This window comes from Pinus tabuliformis, chromosome 1_2, assembly GCF_031772625.1.
Source record: "Pinus tabuliformis cultivar Carrire ecotype Pingquan chromosome 1_2, CPIR1, whole genome shotgun sequence".
In the NCBI taxonomy this organism is placed as follows: Eukaryota; Viridiplantae; Streptophyta; class Pinopsida; order Pinales; family Pinaceae; genus Pinus; species Pinus tabuliformis.
Window position 1 is genome coordinate 401564146 of NC_142298.1, and position 5099 is coordinate 401569244.

General features: G+C 34.4%; 1 long non-coding RNA gene across 1 annotated transcript; it reads left to right on the forward strand.

Moving 5' to 3' along the window:
• The first annotated feature begins 1506 nt into the window (after nt 1-1506).
• On the forward strand, nt 1507-3043 carry LOC149206050 (uncharacterized). Its single transcript, XR_016251909.1, has 2 exons — nt 1507-1904; nt 2740-3043. It is a non-coding gene; the product is annotated as an uncharacterized LOC149206050 (long non-coding RNA).
• The last annotated feature ends 2056 nt before the right edge of the window (nt 3044-5099 follow it).

Sequence of the window (5099 nt, forward strand, 5' to 3'; positions counted from 1 at the left end):
TTTACAGGGAACATAACGAAAGCGTTGATAAATTATCCAAGGAGGCCACGTTGATGGACAGAGGTGTATGGGAGATTACAGAGGTACATGGACAACATGAGTACAAGTACTTCCATCGACCATACATTGATATGAACTATCCAAGTGCACCGCGACTATAATTTTATCTGGATGATAGTTTGTATACGACATCTTTGTTATTTTTTGTATCCACTATAGCATTTTTGGAACAGCATAAAAATACCTATGAGGCAATGTAACAGCTCCTCAATAGAAAAAACAGATTGCCCTGTGAGGTATATCTGTTTCAGCTGCTCATGTACAGACTCTCCTTTGTTACTAAAAGGATCAACTGTGTATAGTGAAACACAGCATATGCGCTAAGCATCTACAAATATGTAATTTTTCCATATAATGAAAAATTACGGATTTTCCGAGTGGAAAAAAATAGATAAACTTACTTATATGTAATAATTCCATTTAGAAAGTTTAATGACATTATGTAAAGGAGGAGAGCACATTTTTTTGAACATAAAGTTGATGTTTAATTAGTAAGTAATAACCCACTATTTTTCCCTCTATTAAAAATTTCAAATCAATAAAAACCAAATTGTCCCTGTTAGTATTTTGAGTCCGTAAACACCATAAACATTAATTAAATTAAAAAAAAAATAAACAATAAACCATAAACGAGAAATTAAATTCACAAAAATAAACTTAAAACCATACCAAAAATTAGAATTTTTATTATTCAATATCAGCGATAACTTTCCAACCATACCAAAAGCCTCTCAGACATCATTTTAATCTGATGCTGTTATTTTCTAACTTCCTATTATTACACAACTGTCCAAAACGATAAAAGTACATTAATTTTTTTTTTAATGGTTGTCATTACTAACAGTTCTACCCATTAAAAATCAGTGAAAATGAAAAAGTTTTAACCAATAAAGGTTTCATTAAAAAATAAAAAATAAAACGAACGCATTTAACTATTTAACTTGATTTACGAAATTGGCCCCAAAAAAAAAAGCACTAGTTACCCTGGTTTGAAAACAGACCGTTAAGTTGGCAGCCTGACTATCGATAACCAAATAATACACGTGGAAAGGCATCTATCGCAATGCGAGATGCACGTTCAATGCACCTGTCACGGTTTTCAATTTAATTATAATAAATAATTAAATAAACATTAATAAAATGTTTATTTTAAGTTATGTGTGGGGTATGGGCAATTTCAAGTTGAGTCCGTTGCCACTTAATCTTACCCAGACTGGCCTTCACGGGAAGATGACAAGATCGAATAAATGAAATGCTGCTGGCGGGGACAGCGAAGCTTCAGAAAAGATACAGTCCCATATTTCCGGCTTTCTGACCAGTTGTTCACCCACAGAATAATGTTAAATAAAATAAAGTAGACATACAATTGAAGATACCTAGCGGTCATAACGAACCTTCCGGGAAGCTACTTTTCAATTCAAAATAATTTATTTATATAAACTGCCCTGCACATTTTTAGCTACACGCTTGTCCATCGTTGACTAGTTATCATACATTTTCGTTGTTTCCTTTGTCCTCTTTTCTTCTGGGAGGTGAAGTGCTAAACTCTCGTCCTCTCAGAGATTTTTCTGGACATGGAGGAACTAGAGAACTCAACTAGTGAAACAGTTGAGGATGGCGCTATCGAAGTCGCCCCTCTGCTCCAGCTCGCCATTTTTTTTTACTTGAATCATAATGTGCGCAGGTTGAATCATCAGCACCATGTTTCAAGTCTTTTGATCTTCGTTGGAAAAACACAAATCGGAGGTATGCTCAAAACCAGCCATATGGTGAACAATGGTTCTAATATTGAAGAGAACATGTGCTTGAATGTGGCCAAATATCCAACTGGTTTGGATAAAAAGGTAAAAGATTTTGAAAAACCAGTGTTGTTCTATTAACACAACTCAAAATCTATACAAGTTTATGAGTTGCAGAGTCATCGATTTAGAAACTAACTGGGTTTAATAGGGAACACATCCAAAAACTCTTTTGGTAGTTGGATAGACTTGGCCATATACTAAAATCAAGCATAGATTAAAAATTAGTTATGACCCACTCAATAAAAGAGAAATCATCTGCTCTTCTACGGTATTTCCTGTTTTTTCATAGGAGAGAGCAAGGTGTAAGGTCATAAAAATATGGGAGAGATCAAGGTGTATCATTTCCCAGAATAATTTTGTCCTTCGTGCTCTTTGCAATATGCCATTGTTCAAACATGAAGTTGGTGTCAGAAATCCTTAAGGAGTTCAATGAACTTTCGAAAGGTGGATCGTTCCTTTGGGGATTTGACAAACCTCCAAGAAATGGATTTGTTCTCCAATTTGGGAACTTGACGAACCTCCAATTTGGGTAACTTGATGAACCTTCGACACATGGACTTGTCCTCCAGTTTGAAGATGCTTCCAAATGGTTTCACAATGAAATTTAATTTAATACATGGCAAGTCTATGTATAATGGAATTTCATAATTTTCCAGATGATTCCATATTTTTGCAAATGGAATTTAATTTGTTATAGAAAAAATCTATGCATGACGGAATTTGGATGTGGACAAATATCCAACCGGTTTGGATGAAAAGGTAAAAGATTTTGAAAAAACAGAGTTGTTTTATTAATACAACTCAAGATCTACACACATGAGTTGTATTCCACTTTGTAGATGATTCCAAAATTTTGATGGAATTTTACTTGATACAGGGCAAATCTATGCATAATGGAATTTAATGTGCCACTTTGGAGATGCTTCCATAGTGTCTTGAAGATGGAATTTAATTTGTTATGGGGCAGGTCTATGTGTAATGGAATTCAATGTAATTTTGTTACAAATTGGCCATGGAGTTGCATAAAGATGAGGATGGAAAACGGGGGTATGTGGGTGGAAACCCCACTGATTGCTTGGATGCTTGGAGCCGTCGGAATATAAAAACAGGGGCATATGGATGAAAATATCTACTGATGCTGCTAACCCTTTGAGACATGATACCTTATGGTGATCCAGGGATGCGCTAGGTTGAATTGTGTTGAACCCTTCGGGTGGTTGAAGGGAGAACCTTTAAGATGGAATCTGCTGAACACTTAAGGCAGTTGGAGAAAGTTGAAGGCTTTCGCTGCCCCAAACTGGAGGAGCAGTGATGTACTGGGAGAGCATATGAGTCATATGCCGTATAAAATGAATTGCGATGAATCCTACAATACTGTAATGTCCATTACTATGTATTTCATTTTGCCAACACTAGTTGTTCAGCACAATCTCTCCATGTGAAAACGGAGTACTATTTAATTTAAATTTTATTCATTCACCCATGGGGATGATGATCTTCTCATTATACTCCTACCGTTTTATGATTGTCGATTTTGAGAGAATGTTAATCTTTTTACTTCTGTCCTACTTCTAATTCAATAGTTATGGATAATGAAAAATGGGCCACCATGCTCTGTTTTGTTAGTATAGACAGACTGTTTTCAAACTGTTTGGTTATGGATAATGAGAGATGAACTGTTACAAATTGTTTTCATGTAGAGACTGTTTATTTGCATATGTTCACCATTTTCATAGCATAGTTTGAAGTCCAAATTTTGTACATTATTGCATTTCCAGACTAAAACATAAAAGACTAACATTGAAAAACAATTACAATCTAGCAACGTTATACTAGGTTTTGAAAAAAAACAATAAACAATGGAAGCCATATTTTGGCATTTTGATCCAGGTTGAAAGATATTGTATGAAATTATGAATTCATGATCCACATGGTCCTTTTTGTCTTTAGCTTATCCACTTAGTTAACCAGGTATCCCATGGGGTTGTAAATTTGTATTTTCCAGATTCATTTGTCCTTCAAAAATTTCTCTTATCAATCGCTATTTACAATTTTATAAGAAAATCTCTTGGAGTTGAAAGTAAGGGCTTCTCTATTTCCAAATATCAAAGTTTTCAATTTTACATTGTTATTGCTTTCCTTCCATATACAATTATAATGATAATGATCTTTGAATACCCTTCTTGATCAAGTCATGTTAAGGTTACCTTTATGATATTTATTGAAGTTCAGTTTGATAGATCCTTGTAATGTGTTCGGAACCCTATCCTTGCGGAATGGGACATGAACTCTGTAAGAACATTTCAACTTTAGTGGGTCACTCTCAAATTTCTGTTACTTATTTGCTTCTTAACTAAATATATGGTTCCAATACATGAATTTGAAGCTCGTGGAGGCTGGAATTACATTTTCAAATATGGTTCCAACTTCCAAGAAATGAAATTGAAGCTCCTGAAATACAATTTTCTTTGGAGCCAAAGTGCATGAGACTATCAGTGGAATTACATTCGTACATAGTTTTTTTCCAACATGTTGTATTTGCTTTTTTGCATAAGAAAATGGCAGGAAAGATATGCGTGTATTTTTAAGTCGAAATTAGAATAACCATAAACAACGCCACGAAAATTTTTGTAAATTACAAATACAACTGTTCAATAGATACATATCTCGGTAGAAAAAAACAGTTGTAAAGGGATAATGTTTCCACCCAAAACAACACCACGAAACTTTTTGTAAATTCCAAATACAACTGTTCACTAGATACATATCTCGGTAGAAAAAAACAGTTGTAAAGGGATAATGTTTCCACCCAGATGTAGAAATCCCAAACACTCACCCCAAGTTCAGGACGAAGATGTGATAAGGGAAAACTCTCCCCAAAACAACAACATTGTGAAAACCAAATCCAAAATAAATGAGCGTCAGAATATTTCATTATAACGAAATAGATCCCAATTATGTCTCTAAAAAAGGGCTTCATTTCATAAAGTAATCTATCAACCCCTTGCAGGAGATAGCCATCGGTAAGGAAAGAGAAATGCTTTTCCTACACAATGGAAAAAAGGCTCCTGAATCCCAAAATATTGTGATATCCATTACCACAAGAAATTAACTGCAATGAATCCCGGAAGAGAAATCTATGTCATATGAAATGAATTGCAATTAATCCCAGAAAACTGTGATGTCCATTACCATATCTTTCATAAGGAAAATGTGTTTTTTCATATGAAATAAATT